Below are 16,411 nucleotides of genomic sequence, written 5' to 3'. Positions count from 1 at the left end.
CGGGCAAATGCATCGGATTTGTGCGGATTTGAGCTGGGCGGTATCGTTTTTCAGCAATAATGGAAACAGAAGGCGCCCAGCTCAAAAACGAACAAATCCAAGGCATTTGGTCATGGGAGGGGCCAGGATTCGTAGTGCACTGGTCCCCCTCACATGCCAGGAAACCGGGCACCCTAGGGGGGGCACTTGTAACAATTAAAAAAATTTAAATACTTCCCAAGTCCATAGCTCCCTTCCCTTGGGTGCTGAGCCCCCCTCCCCCCAAACCCACTGCCCACAACTATACACCATTACCATAGCACTTATGGCTGAAGGGGGGCACCTAGATGTGGGTACAGTGGGTTTTGGGGGCAGTTTGGAGCGCTCCCATTTACCAGCACAACTGTAACAGGTAGGGGGGGGGATGGGCCTGGGTCCACCTTGCTGAAGTCCACTGCACCCACTAACAACTGCTCCAGGCAGTGGCGTACCGAGGGGGGGGGCGGTGGGGGTAGACCGCCCTGGGTGCAACCAAGGGGGGGGGGTGTTTCGTCCGGCGTGTCATCCGATTCCTACCTTCTTCTTCTGCTCCGCTGCTCTGTCCGTCAGTTTGTTTGGACAATGGACTTCCCCTAACGCTGCACTGGCGCGTGCGCCTTAAACACTTCTCTGCGGCTCACTCACATTGTTGGCTCCTCTCTCCCTCCCTCCCTCTCCAGTCTCAGAGACAGTCCGACTCAAGTCCCGCCCATCCTACTTGATGTCATGACGCCTTCCTCCCCCGCTGCACCCTGCGCGCCAGTGCGCCTTGGCTTGTTGCGGGCTTCCTGCTGCAGAGCAGTAACGTCTCCTCAGTCAGGGTGTGTTTTGGCTCCGAGTCCTGATTCCTCTCTGCGTCGCACATCGCAGAGTTGCACAGCACAGCAGCAGTCTGAATAACATTGAGTGAGTTTTATTTTCAGTTTTTCCATCAGGTATCTCTTTTCTCATGATCTTTTGCATAGCAGCCAACTTTTCAAAATTATTGGGGGTGCTAGGCCCAATGAAAATAACCCTTCCCTGGAAACATATAAGGAATTTTTTCAATATTGAGGGTGCTCAAGCACCCACTGTGCCCACAGAGTCGGCTCCTATGATCTTTTGGGAGTTTTGGCTGGTTTCTTTCATTACTAGAGGGGTGTGGTGGTGATCTAATCTTTTTTACTGTTATTATGGGTCGGGTCATATTAGGCAAGGCCAAGGGTCAACAGAATTTTATACTGTCACTTAGATCACCACTAATTAACAATTATTGTTGAAATCTTAGGTAATTAAAGTTGTACTCCGTCTCCGTGCACTGATATATTTTAAAACAAAGTCTAATATGGTACAGACTTATTATCCTGATCACACTCATTTGTGCAATTAAAAGTCCTGTTCAGCAATATGCCAGTTGGTAAAATGGTTCCTTTTCCGCCCCCAGCAATGGCTGCACCGTTGCAGTGTTCTCTGCAGTCCTGTAATGGATAGTGCTATATAAATGCAAATTTCCATTTTCTGCATAATGGATTTTGCAAGGCTTAGACCAAAGAATTGGTTATTTTCTTGCTCTAGATTTTTGAAGCTCCTATCTTGAGCACTTTTTTCTTGATCACTTTATTTTCTCAACCCTCTTTGCCCCCTCTTCCCTGCAAAAATCAATGCATCTACCTGCAGCTGAAACCTAAAAAAACATGGTTCATTTGCACAGTGATTGTTTCTGATACTCTCAGTGATGACAATGTTTAATCATGCAATATAAGTTCTCTGCCATGAGCTGAAAAGTTTCTTCTTCCACCAAACTTCATTGCAGCCGCGACCTAGCGCCTTCTGCTTCCTTCCAGCTTCCTGCACTGCTAGTGCACTCCTCCACCCCTGCCGGCCACCAGTCTATCATCGGCAGAACCGCAGAAGAATCTTGGATCACTTCCATTCCAGCCAGCAGCCAGGTAATTAGGCCCCGTGGCGCAATCTAATATTTATTTATTTAAATTGACTTAAAAACATATTTTCATTGCATTTTCTGCTGCTGCTAGTTTGACAAGAGCATCAAGCTGCAGCCAGGGGGGGGGTCATAAAATGTGAAAAGGAAGGATGGGGGGGGGGCAAGAACACTACTCTGGATGGGAGAGAAAGAGTGCATGATGATGATGAATGGAGGGGACAGACAGAGGGGCGGATGGCGCTGGAAATGAGAGAAGAAAGGGCAGACCAGACACTGGATAGAAAAGGGCAGAGAAAGGAGGCAGATGCTGGATGGAAAGGGGCAAGAGAGAGAGAGGGGGTATACGCTGCCTGATGGTTAGAAATCATTCCACCAACTGGTTCATATTTATTCTGAATTTTTTAAAGAAATTCGAGGTGGGATACCAACATGAAACAACATCGATTCAGTGGAGCACAAGAAAGAAAAATTAAAAAAGCAAACGAGGAGGCGATTGAAGCAATGTCTGGATCTATGTTGAAATATGTAATGCCTTCAACATCGCATTTAGGTAATGAAAATTTGGAAGAAGGTGGCGCATCCAAAGCACCTATACTAGAAACAACACAAGGTGATTCAGATGACACAGGGCTGAAAGATGACAATGAATCATCATCATCTATAAGCACTGATAATGAGGAAGAGAAAGGAATTGATAGCAATGGAGAAGAAAGAGACACTAGTAGTAAAGACCAACAAGAGTTTGAAGAAATGGCAACAAATGATTTTACTTTATTCTGATATCGCTTCTTGGCCAATACCAGTTCCAGATGACTTGAGAGTTAATCTGGTTAAAAGGGGAAGTGAACCTCTTCAGAATAAAGATGAACCTTTCTCTGCAGTTCAACGAGAAGGAAAAAAGAGCAAAGGAGGCAGTCGACACTTAACAACTTCATGGTTTTATAAATCTTTACCAAAGGGTGAAAAAGTATTGAGAACTTGGATGGCTTATTCAAAATCAAAAAATTGTTTTGTTTTTGCTGCAGACTGTTTGCAGATAATGAGACAAAAGCTGGAACATCAGTTTTTATAACTGGCTTTAAAAACTGGTGGAAGTTAAATCCTAAAGTTCCTGAACATGAGCTATCTGAACAACATCTCTCCTGCTTAGAAAAATGGAAGACCTTGGCAATGGGACTGCAACTCCAAAAAACTATTGATAAAATCCATCAAGTGGAAATGGATAAAGAGAGAAAAAACTGGAGAGACATTTTATATCGTCTTTTGGATGTAATCATGTTTTTGTCGAAACAAAATCTTCCTTTCCGTGGACACAGAGAGGATAGGTCATCAGCAAACAAAGGAAATGTTTTGGAGTTGATAGAATTACTCTCAAATTATGACCCAATTTTGAAGGAACATTTTGTAAAAATCAATCATACTGTTTCTTCTGAAAGGAGAGTGACTTCATACTTATCTTCCAAAATTCAAAATGAATTCATTCATCTTCTGGGAAATTATGTCAAAGAAAAAATAGTGGCAGATATTAAAAAAGCAAAATACTTTGGAATTCTTTTTGGGGTTTTTTTCCATTTATAAATTTTTTATTGAACATCAATCAATATAACATCAATCTGGAGCCAAAGACTCTCATAACTTTTCAAAAAGTCAAAATTCAAACAAATTCCACAAGTGATTTCCCCCCCCCCCCCACCAACCCCCTCCCCCCCTTTAAAACTATAGCTTAACCAGCCCTATTCTCTATGTTTCCAGTGAAGAGTACTTCCAGTTGCATCCATTCTTCTGCAGTGGGACAATATCTCCCTCTACGTCTATCCGTCATCTTTTCCATAGCCGCCATTATCCTAAGCCTCTCCACCCAATCCTTCCCTATAGGACCCTTTGTTTGTTTCCAATTTAAGGCCACAGTGGTTTTCGCCGCAGCCATTCCCATTCGTTTTATTCTGCATTGCCATTTTTCCCCCCTCCTATTGCCCCATCCCAACAAGCACCACCTAGGATCACATGGAACCAAGCTGCCCACCACTGTAGTTAATAAGCCAGTTACTTCCCCCCCAGAATACCTGTAATACCGGACACTCCCACCAGATATTAAAGTATGTTCCCCTCCCATTCTCGCATCTCCAACATGTGTCTGAGGCATCTGGAAACATTGCTTTTAATTTATCAGGCGTGTAATACCATCTGCTTAATATCTTTAATGAGGACACATATATAGATGCTTTCTTGGCCTCTAAGCAAATTCTCCGCAATTCTATTTCAGTCAGTTCAGTATCCAGATCCCTTTCCCATGCCTTCATGTACGGTAATTTTACAAAGTCCCCTCCCCTAATATAATCATAAAGTTTAGATATCCCTTTCCCCTGCAGGTCTATGGCGCCCCACACATTTTCAAATTTTTCAGTTATGGTTGGGTCATCCTTCATCCCTGTTTCCCTCCACATATAATCCTTCACCTGAAGATATGCAAATATATCTGTCTCAGGTAGGTCATATTCCCTCCTGAGTACCTCAAAACTTTTGATCGCCCCATTTTCCAGGAGTTCCCGAAACTGAATCAACCCCTTTTGAAACCAAGTGAGGAGCATTCGGTTTTCTTTCCCTCCCATAAACCCTGGTTCTTGTGTTATCCAGGCATACGTGGATCTATTCTGGGTTCTCCTCAATCTTTTCTTAAGAGCTCTCCATAAACTCATCAGATGTGATACAAAAGGATTCAGGGACATCTTCTTGTATTGTACATCAGGAATAGATCCCCACAGAAACGCATCCAAATTTCTCCCCTGTACAAATATCTGTTCTAGGTTAGTTATCGGTGATAGGTCCACTTTACTCCACACTCCTATCTGCTGCAGTTGGGCTGCCCAATAAAACCAAAGAATATTTGGCATTCCCCTTCCTCCCTGTTCCACAGTCCGCCACATGATCTTCCTAGATAAACGGGCCTGTTGCCCTCCCCACACAAATCCACCTAATTCTGTTTGCATTTTACAAATCTCCCCTTTGGGGACTGGAATAGGCAATGTCTGAAACAGGAGTAGCAACCGAGGTAGGATGTTCATCTTTATGGCTGATATCCTTCCCCACCAAGATAACCAACCCTGCTTCCACCTACATAAATCCTTTCTGATTTCTCTGAAGAGGGGTACATAATTCAACATATATAAACTATTGAGATCTCTCGAGATGTTTATGCCTAAATATTTGAAGCTAGTGGCTGTCGCCCTGAATTCAAAATTACTCCCCAACTGTTCCATCTCTGGGTCTGATATTGTAATTCCCATTAATTCTGACTTATCTAAATTTACCTTAAAGCCCGACAATATTCCAAAAGATTTCAATTCCCTCATTATTATAGGTAGTGTCAGGAGCGGGTAGCCCACGTAAAATAGTATGTCATCAGCAAATAATGCCATTTTGTGGTCTCTCCCCCCCCCCCCCCCCCCCATCGGACCCCTTTAACATCCCTTAACATTCTAATTCTTTGTGCGAGTGGCTCTATAGAAATAGCAAATAATAACGGGGACAGGGGACAACCCTGCCGCGTTCCTCTTTGGAGGATATTATGTAAACCACCTCTCCTAATTAGCGGTACTACGTTCAGACTCCTAACAGATATCTATACTACCAGACTAAAAACATGTAACTAGTGGAAATAAATTTTATTTCTGTGAAGGTTAAGAACTATTTATAAGAATAAGGTGTAATTTGTAATACACTGGTTTTCTTGTGGGAAGGGGCCCTACAAAGGGGTCAAAGGTATGGAGTGCAAGGTATATTCTCAGCCCTAATTGCTGTTGCTCTTATTTGTCACTTATGGATCAGTGGAGAAACTCCAGTATCTTTTAATCAAAATATTAGTGATACTGTCCATGAGCAAAGTGCAAAGCCTTCTGTTTATACAGGGTAATGCCTCTTTGGAAAATTCTTTCAATGCAACAATATAAGAATTTTGTTTTTCACTGTAATGGATACTTCAAAAGTATAGAGCAGGTGTATGGCAGCCTCAGTATGAAAATGACACTCCTGAGTTAGAAATATATTAGTAATGTAATTTTTGTTGTTTATCAGATGCCACCAAAAATTCCATCATCTGCTACTGATGGTGGTTTGTTTCCTATCAAATCAGGGATCAGCACTCCCCACCAGCCACTCAAATCATGGTAAGGGTCATGTAGTTTATATATCAAAGCGGTTTACATGTGTTTATACAGGTAATTTCTCTGTCCCTAGTGGGCTCATTCTCACTCTCTCTTTTTTTTTTTTTTTGTAATCTGTAATATTCATACCTTGTTTTCTATGTTAAATACTGAATAAGAAATAGGACAGGCATACCACACTTCAATAAGAGCACTCCTTTCACTATGGTACTTAGATGGCCAGAGCACCATGTTTCGGCCAAATTTAAGAATTTTATTTTATTTATTTGCATATTTGTTATACCGCCTTTCAAATGAGTAACAAAGCAGTTTACAATAAGTCAATAAAAATCCAGAAACACAAAAACCCAAGAAACAAACAAACAATTATTTCCATAAACACTGTTTAACCTGAACACATACAAGAGATTAATCCAATTTAGTTACATTTTAGACACTTTATACCACTCAAGCAGAATTTAAAGCGCAATCTTACATTTTGATGCACAGGTTACTTGCCAGAGGGTTTCACAATTCAGTGATCAGAAAGACCTAAGTTAGTACTGGGGTTGGCATATAGAGAGCCCTGTTGCTACAAGATCAAGTTACATCTCAAATGGAAAGGCATATTTGTGTTTTGAATCATTTTTTGCTGGTGCCTCTTTTTGTATACATTATACATTCACTGGTCAACACTGGTATGTATTAGTGCCATCGGGGTTTTCAAGAAGAACCTTGTATAGCCTACAAATGAGGACTTAACATAAGAGACGTGGTTTGTGCATTCTGGTTTTATATTGGTGCCTACAGATGTGTAAGTGTTCAGGATGGACACTGTGTCTGTAGTCAATGTGACTGTTGTCCATTCGGTATGTTTGAGACCTCATAGTTGAAACCCATCCCAAGGAAAATATTTCATCTTAAACAGGTCACTTTTAGTCTTGCAGACTTTGCTATAGCTTCCCCTTTTCACAAGAGTTTTATGTAGGCACAAATTGTGATAATTGGACTCATTGACTACACCTATGGTTTCCCATTGCCTGCAATTGACATACTCTTGACGGTTGGTGCCTGACCATATACCAGGGAGAGGGAAGAAGCATACTAGTCTGTCTTTGCAGGAGCTACAAAGGCTATATGACCTGCAAGCAGTGAAACCAAAGCATTTAAATGATAGTTGAATGGCGTACTATTATTTGATTGGCAGCATTGTTACGATTTGTTTACTGTAGCATTTCATCAGTTTAATGTCCTTTATAATTTTGCCATTTGAAGATCTAGCAAAGCCATTGTCTTAGTGTTTTTTTCTGCCTATAACAATAACGTTGATTCAGGTATCTGGCCATCCAAGCCCTGTAGCCAGAGGAGTAGTATTGAAGTATAGTATACCTGTGATATTTTTGCAACTTTGTTTTTCTTTTCAGTATGCTTTTGTATATTCATGCCTTGTATCTCTTCCAGTACTGTGGCCGGTGAGGAGTGCTGATCTCTGATACAGTAGGAAACAAAACTTGATGCTGCATCAGATTTATATGTAGCTTCTGTTAGTGGCAGGTTGCAGAGTTCATTGGTGGCATACAGAAATTTTGTTGATGGTTTTTCATTGTTACGTTATCAATAGTGAATGCTGTATTTATAAGTTATGAATGTTTTTCATACTGAGACTGCTCCACTTTTTTTTTTTTTAAAGTATCCATTATACTGAAACAAGATTCTTATATAGTTGCATTGAAAGAGCTTATTTGTCCAAGGGGTCATTACCAAGAAGAGAGGGAATATGTTTTATATATTCATGGACAGTATCTCTGATACTTTGAAAAATAGTTTTGAGTTCTTCATGGATTCTGTGATCTACTCTTAGGAGCATTGGAAATGATGGTTGAGAATATATCCTTGCTCCATGTCTAAGAATCCTTCTGTTAGTCTGGAATCTGTGTATTTTGGGGTAATGGAATTTTCCTGTGGTAGTGGGTGGCTCTTTTTTTTGGGGGGGGGGGGGCGGGGGATTGATTTGGATGATGTCATGTCCTGGTCCACTTCCCAGACACCGTGGGTGTAACAAAATAATACACAGGCAGGGGTTTGTAGAGTCCTGCCTATCTAAAAAGAGCTTACTTCAGCTGTGCAGCACTGTGCAAAGATTATTACTGAGCTTTTTTTTTTTGTCTTAGCCATATCTAATGCAAACACAAAATAAAATTTCAGGGGCTGAACAAACTGCTTGGCGTATACTACCCCCATGGTTACAAAGGTTTTCACAAATATATGCATGAAGCCCTTTCATTTGTGTCGTTCAGAGAAATATAATATGATAAGTAGATGACATTTTGATCCAATCCAAGAATGAATCTGGACACTGGGCACACATACAATATATTTGAAAAGCTCATTAGCAGCTGATCTTAAAGTTTAACCCTGCCAAAGCTCAGCTGTGAAAATCACAAGTTTTCCTTTCTGGATGGTACTATTGCCTAGGATGGTAAGTCCATGGATTTACAGAGAACAGGACTGATACAGGAGCTACCGCTTCCTGCTCAATCAGGCAGCAGCCACTCCAGTCAGTTCTAGGGCTCACTAAATTCTGCCACAAAATTTGCTGAAGTTGCAGCCCTACTATATTACGTTTTGAAATGTAAAGAATATGTTTGGGAGATGATGTGGCTAAACTAAGGCATATTATAACCGCTGCTCCTGTCATTGTACACTAAGACTGCACACAAGATTTTTTTTTTCCTGTAGCTGGAGCAAACACTATAGGTGCCTTACATATACAGCATTTAGGAGGAGTAGATCACCTAATTGCTTTCTTTTCCAGAGTTCTCATGAACTGAAAATTGGAACCTGTGAAAAGTATATACTGGATGCTTATATAATACAGTATACTTCTGCATAACAGCATATTATTGGTGCTCAAATACATTTGCAGCTGTTGTACCTCACTTGTATTTATTGTGGATGGACAGTTAGCATGTACCAAGTATAGGACTGTGAATAGTCTAGTCTAGCAGACATCTGAGGTGACATCACAGGGGCAGGGTGGACAGTACACATCACACTGTATATATGCTGCTTAGTGCAGCCCCCCTCCCTCTTCTTTAAATTTTGTGTGCACAATTTTATAAAATGTCAGTTGTGCGCACAATTTAATAATTGGCTGTTTGAGTTAAGACATTTGGCTTAATTGGTACCAATTAGTTGCATGCACAACTGCCCTTAGTCACTGTTCTAGAAGCTGTGTGCACAATTTCTGTCACACTCAACTTCTAGGGAGGTGTGGACATTGGAGGGGCATGGGCAGATCAGGGATGTGCAGATTATAGAACATTCTCCGAGGACAAGCACGCTGCTTGTTCTCACTGATGGGTGACGTCCACGGCAGCCCCCTCCAGTTGGAAACTTCACTAGCAAAGGCCTTTGCTAGTCCTCGCGCGCCGATGCGCACCGCGCATGTGCGGCCGTCTTCCCGCCCGAACCGGCTTGTGTTCGTCAGTCTTCTTTTGTCCGCGCTCAGGACGGTCGTGTTTTACCGCCGTTTTGTGCCCCTCAAGTTGACCTCGCGCGTCTTCGCGATTTTCGCTAAAAAAAAAAAAAAAGAGACCGATCGGTCTTTACCCTTTTCCCATGTTTCCAGTCTTTTTCCCCGCGTAAGTTTCCTTTCGCTTTTGGGACCGGCCTATTTGGCCTCGATTCGGGTTTTTCTCCCTTCTTTTTGGTGCCCTTCGTCATCATCGCGAATTTTGATTTCGCCGGTGTGATTTTTCCGCCCATGTCATCGAAGTCTTCCAGCGGCTTCAAGAAGTGCACCCAGTGTGCCCGGGTAATCTCGCTCACTGATAGGCACGCTTCGTGTCTTCAGTGTCTGGGGGCTGGGCACCGCCCGCAGGCCTGTAGTCTTTGTGCTCTTTTAAAAAAGAGGACTCAGGTAGCGAGATTGGCTCAGTGGAACGCGTTGTTCTCGGGCGCTTCGACGACAACAGCACGGGCATTGAATGCATCGACGTCGACAGCATCGAAGTCTTCGACCTTGGCATCGGTATCGACTGCATCGAGGCCTCTACCTCCGGCATTGTCGGTACCGAGGTATCGAAAGGCTGCGTCGGTGGTACCGGAACCTGTGCTGTTGCTGATGTCGTTGGACGGTGGTGCTTCATCTGGAGTGCAGGTGAGGGCTGTCCATTCCCCTCCTGGTGGCGGTGAGCCTTCGGGTGGGTCTCCCCCTGCCCCGAGGGCTCCTGCGGTACAGCCCCCCCCTCCCCCGAGATCAACCTTCTTCAGCCTCAGCCCCGAGGAAGCGACGGTTGGATTCTATGTCCTCCTCGTCGGTACCGGGAAGCTCCGGTGACATGCTTCGCTTGAAGAAGTCTAAGAAGCATCGTCACCGGTCTCCTTCCCGTCTCGGTACCGAGAGCTCTGGGTCGCCGAGACAGTCGGCACCCAGTAGGCATCGGCACTGGGAGGACCGCTCACCCTCTATTCAGGAGGTGTCGATGCACTCCCCCTTGTACAGACCAGAACCGCCTCCACGCCCGGAACAGACTCTGCATCGGCTTCCCAGTCTTTCTCCACAGCCGCTCTGCACGAGAGTCTCCGGGCCGTTCTTCTAGAGATTCTTGTTGCGCCCTTCCCTTCCGGTACCGGGGGTGCTTGCGCCACCGGTACAGTCGAATGAGGCGCCAGCTGGCCCCTTGCCCGAGGTGAGGTCTCCGGTACCGGTACCGCTTGCGGTACCGGCTGCGGCCGCCTCCCAGGCAGACTCCCCGACGACATCGGCGGAGGGAGCTTCGCCGATGCGGGCGAGGGAGTCCACCTCTCGACGCTCCTACCGTGGCCGTGTTTCCACGGAGTCGAGTCGGGCACGGCTTCAGACGCAGGTTCGTGAACTTGTGTCTGATACCGATGGTGAGGCCTCATGGGAGGAGGAGGAGGACATCAGATATTTCTCTGACGAGGAGTCTGATGGTCTTCCTTCTGATCCCACTCCCTCCCCTGAAAGACAGCTTTCCCCTCCCGAGAGTCTGTCTTTCGCGGCCTTTGTCTGGGAGATGTCTACGGCCATCCCCTTCCCGGTGGTTGTGGAGGATGAGCCCAGGGCTGAAATATTTGAGCTCTTGGACTATCCTTCTCCTCCTAAGGAAGCGTCCACAGTACCCATGCATCATGTCCTAAAAAAGACATTGCTGGCGAACTGGACCAAGTCACTAACTAATCCCCACATTCCCAAGAAGATTGAATCCCAGTATCGGATCCATGGGGACCCAGAGCTGATGCGCACTCAGTTGCCTCACGACTCTGGTGGATCTGGCCCTAAAGAAGGTTAAGAGTTCTAGAGAACATGCTTCGGCGCCCCCGGGCAAAGACTCCAGAACCTTAGACTCCTTTGGGAGGAAGGCCTATCATTCCTCTATGTTCGTGGCCAAGATTCAATCATACCAGCTCTACACGAGCATCCACAAGCGGAACAATGTGCGGCAGTTGGCGGGCTTGGTGGACAAGCTCCCTCCTGAGCAAGCCAAGCCATTTCAGGAGGTGGTCAGGCAGCTGAAGGCGTGCAGAAAATTCCTGGCCAGAGGGGTATATGATACCTTTGATGTTGCGTCTAGGGCCGCTGCTCAAGGTATGGTGATGCGCAGACTCTCATAGCTGCGTGCCTCTGACCTGGAGAATAGGATCCAGCAGCGGATTGCGGACTCCCCTTGCCGAGCGGACAACATTTTTGGAGAAAAAGTCGAAAAGGTGGTAGAACAGCTCCACCAGCGGGATACCGCTTTCGACAAGTTCTCCCGCCGGCAGCCTTCAGCATCTACCTCCTCAGGTAGACGTTTTTATGGGGGAAGGAGGGCTGTTCCCTACTCTTCTGGTAAGCGTAGGTACAATCCTCCTTCTCGACAGCCTGCGGCCCAGGCTAAGCCCCAGCGCACTCGCTCTCGTCAGCAGCGTGCGCCTCAGCAAGGCCCCATGGCTCCCCAGCAAAAGCAGGGGATGAGCTTTTGACTGGCTCCAGCAGAGCATAGCCGACATCAACGTGTCCGTGCCGGGCGATCTTCCGGTCGGGGGGAGGTTAAAAGTTTTTCACCAAAGGTGGCCTCTTATAACCTCCGACCGGTGGGTTCTTCAAATAGTCCGGCAAGGATACACCCTCAATTTGGCCTCGAAGCCTCCAAATTGCCCACAGGGAGCTCAGTCCTACAGCTTCCAGCACAAGCAGGTACTTGCAGAGGAACTCGCCGCCCTTCTCAGCGCCAATGCAGTCGAGCCCGTGCCATCCGGGCAAGAAGGGCTGGGATTCTATTCCAGGTACTTCCTTGTGGAAAAGAAAACAGGGGGGATGCGTCCCATCCTAGACCTAAGGGCCCTGAACAAATATCTGGTCAAGGAAAAGTTCAGGATGCTTTCCCTGGGCACCCTTCTTCCCATGATTCAGGAAAACGATTGGCTATGCTCTCTGGACTTGAAGGACGCCTACACAAACATTCCGATATTGCCAGCTCACAGGCAGTATCTGCGATTTCGGCTGGACACGTGTCACTTCCAGTACTGTGTGCTACCCTTTGGGCTCGCCTCTGCGCCCACGGTGTTCACAAAGTGCCTGGCTGTAGTAGCAGCAGTGCTTTGCAGGCTGGGAGTGCATGTGTTCCCTTATCTCGGCGATTGGCTGGTGAAGAACACATCCGAGGCAGGAGCTCTACAGTCCATGCAGATGACTATTCAACTCCTGGAGCTACTGGGGTTTGTGATAAATTATCCAAAGTCCCATCTTCTCCCAGTACAGAGACTCGAATTCATAGGAGCTCTGCTGGATTCTCGGACGGCTCGTGCCTATCTTCCGGAGATAAGGGCCAACAATCTGTTGTCCCTCGTCTCCCGGGTACAAGCGTCCCAGCAGATCACAGCTCGGCAGATGTTGAGATTGCTTGGCCACATGGCCTCAACAGTTCATGTGACTCCCATGGCTCATCTTCACATGCGATCTGCTCAATGGACCCTAGCTTCCCAGTGGTTTCAAGCTGTTGGGGATCTAGAAGACGTGATCCACCTGTCCACGAGTTTTCTCAAATCCCTATATTGGTGGACGATTTGGTCCAATTTGACTCTGTGACGCCCTTTCCAAATTCCTCAGCCACAAAAAGTGCTGACTACGGATGCGTCTCTCCTGGGGTGGGGGGCTCATGTCGATGGGTTTCACACCCAGGGAAGCTGGTCCCTCCAGGAACGCGATCTGCAGATCAATCTCCTGGAGTTACGAGCGGTCTGGAACGCTCTGAAGGCTTTCAGAGATCGGTTGTTCCACCAAATTATCCAAATTCAGACAGACAACCAGGTTGCCATGTATTACATCAACAAGCATGGGGGCACCGGATCTCGCCCCCTGTGTCAGGAGGCCGTCAGCATGTGGCTGTGGGCTTGCCATTACGGCATGTTGCTCCAAGCCACATATCTGGCAGGCGTAAACAACAGTCTGGCCGACAGGTTGAGCAGGATTATGCAACCTCACGAGTGGTCGCTCAACTCCAGAGTAGTGCGCCAGATCTTCCAGGTGTGGGGCACCCCCTTGGTAGATCTCTTTGCATCTCGAGCCAACCACAAGGTCCCTCAGTCCTGTTCCAGACTTCAGGCCCACGGCAGACTGGCATCAGATGCCTTCCTCCTGGATTGGGGGGAAGGCCTGCTCTATGCTTATCCTCCCATACCTCTGGTGGGGAAAACTTTGTTGAAACTCAAGCAAGACCGAGGCACCATGATTCTGATTGCTCCTTTTTGGCCGCGTCAGATCTGGTTCCCTCTCCTTCTGGAGTTGTCCTCCGAAGAACCGTGGAGATTGGAGTGTTTTCCGACCCTCATCACACAGAACGAAGGGGCGCTTCTGCATCCCAACCTCCAGTCTCTGGCTCTCACGGCCTGGATGTTGAGAGTGTAGACTTTGCCTCTTTGGGTCTGTCGGAGGGTGTCTCCCGTGTCTTGCTTGCTTCCAGAAAAGATTCCACTAAGAGGAGTTACTTCTTTTTATGGAGGAGGTTTGCCATCTGGTGTGACAGCAAGGCCTTAGATCCTCGCTCCTGTCCTACACAGACCCTGCTTGAATACCTTCTGCACTTGTCTGAGTCTGGTCTCAAGACCAACTCTGTAAGGGTTCACCTTAGCGCAATCAGTGCATACCATTACCGTGTGGAAGGTAAGCCGATCTCAGGACAGCCTTTAGTTGTTCGCTTCATGAGAGGTTTGCTTTTGTCAAAGCCCCCCGTCAAACCTCCTACAGTGTCATGGGATCTCAATGTCGTTCTCACCCAGCTGATGAAACCTCCTTTTGAGCCACTGAACTCCTGCCATCTGAAGTACTTGACCTGGAAGGTCATTTTCTTGGTGGTAGTTACTTCAGCTCGTAGAGTCGGTGAGCTTCAGGCCCTGGTAGCCCAGGCCCCTTACACCAAATTTCATCATAATAGAGTAGTCCTCCGCACTCACCCTAAGTTCTTGCCGAAGGTAGTGTCGGAGTTCCATCTGAACCAGTCAATTGTCTTGCCAACATTTTTTCCCCGTCCTCATTCCTGCCCTGCTGAACGTCTGCTGCACACATTGGACTGCAAAAGAGCATTGGCCTTCTATCTGGAGCGGACACAGCCCAACAGACAGTCCGCCCAATTGTTTGTTTCTTTTGATCCCAACAGGAGGGGAGTGGCTGTGGGGAACGCACCATTTCTAATTGGCTAGCAGATTGCATTTCTTTCACTTACGCCCAGGCTGGGCTGGCTCTTGAGGGTCATGTCACGGCTCACAATGTTAGAGCCATGGCAGCGTCAGTGGCCCACTTGAAGTCAGCCACTATTGAAGAGATCTGCAAAGCTGCGACGTGGTCTTCTGTCCACACATTCACAACTCATTACTACCTGCAGCAGGATACCCGACGCGACAGTCGGTTCGGGCAGTCAGTGCTTCAGAATCAGTTCGGGGTTTAGAATCCAACTTCACCCCCCTAGGCCCATGTTTATTCTGTTCCAGGCTACACTCTCAGTTAGTTGGATAAGTTGTTAGGTCAATCTCAGTTTTGTCCTCGCCGTTGCGAGGCCCAATTGACCATGGTTGTTGTTTTGAGTGAGCCTGGGGGGCTAGGGATACCCCATCAGTGAGAACAAGCAGCCTGCTTGTCCTCGGAGAAAGCGAATGCTACATACCTGTAGAAGGTATTCTCCGAGGACAGCAGGCTGATTGTTCTCACAAACCCGCCCGCCTCCCCTTTGGAGTTGTGTCTTCCTTTGTCTTTGTCTTGCTACATACGGGACTGACGAACACGAGCCGGTTCGGGCGGGAAGACGGCCGCACATGCGCGGTGCGCATCTGCGCGCGAGGACTAGCAAAGGCCTTTGCTAGTGAAGCTTCCGATTGGAGGGGGCTGCTGTGGACGTCACCCATCAGTGAGAACAATCAGCCTGCTGTCCTCGGAGAATACCTTCTACAGGTATGTAGCATTCGCTTTAGAAGCTGTGAACTGCCAACAGTTAGGTGCAAGTACTGACACAGGCCTTTGACATGGTGTAAGTGCTTGTGTCTAAAGTTTGGTGTGAAACTGCAGACTTGTGCTAATATTCTATAACAGCAGTTTACATGGAACTGCTGTTGTAGAATTTGTGCTTAACATGTATCATCCAATGCTTAAATTTTGGCGCTGTTTCGTGAGCAGACTCGGGAGTAATGTCGGGAAGTATTTTTTCACGGAAAGGGTGGTGGATACATGGAATGCCCTCCTGTGAGAGATGGTGGAGATTAAAACAGTAATGGAATTCAAATATGCTTGGGATAAACACAAAGGAATCCTATTTAGAAGGAATGGCTCCACGGAATCTTAGTGGAAATTGGGTGGCAACACTGGTAATTGGGAAGCAAAACCAGTGCTGGGCAGACTTCTACGATCTATGCCCTGATCGTGACTGAATGGATGGGCTAGGGTGTAAATTTTAAGGGGCTTCGACGTTAGCTTCAGAACTTTTAGTACAAGAACAGTGCTGAGCAGACTTCTACGGTCTGTGCACTGAGAGTGATAAGGACAAATCATACAAGAACAGTGCTGAGCAGACTTCTACGGTCTGTGCACTGAGAGTGATAAGGACAAATCAAACTAGGGTATGTATAAAGTATCGCATATGAGTTTATCTTGTTGGGCAGACTGGATAGACCGTACAGGTCTTTATCTGCTGTCATTTACAATGTTACTATGAATCTACCCTGTGCTGCCTCAGTGCAGCTCCCATGTGCAAGATGACAAGCCTAGCCCTCCTCCCCCTACCCCCCATGCCAAAGACACCTGTCCATCGCATTTACCTGCACCAACTAGGATTGC

At 46.5% G+C, this 16,411-nt stretch overlaps 1 protein-coding gene and 1 pseudogene across 1 annotated transcript in view; both read left to right on the top strand.

The window, feature by feature from the left end:
* ABHD12 (abhydrolase domain containing 12) overlaps positions 1 to 16,411 on the top strand; it is a 324,548-nt gene that overhangs the window by 22,563 nt on the left and 285,574 nt on the right.
* LOC115464278 lies at positions 2,616 to 3,520 on the top strand (annotated as a pseudogene).

The sequence above is a fragment of the Microcaecilia unicolor genome, chromosome 3 (genome assembly GCF_901765095.1).
Source record: "Microcaecilia unicolor chromosome 3, aMicUni1.1, whole genome shotgun sequence".
Classification (NCBI taxonomy): domain Eukaryota; kingdom Metazoa; phylum Chordata; class Amphibia; order Gymnophiona; family Siphonopidae; genus Microcaecilia; species Microcaecilia unicolor.
The sequence above is the reverse complement of the archived record's forward strand: the minus strand, read 5'-3'. Positions and strand labels throughout refer to the sequence as shown.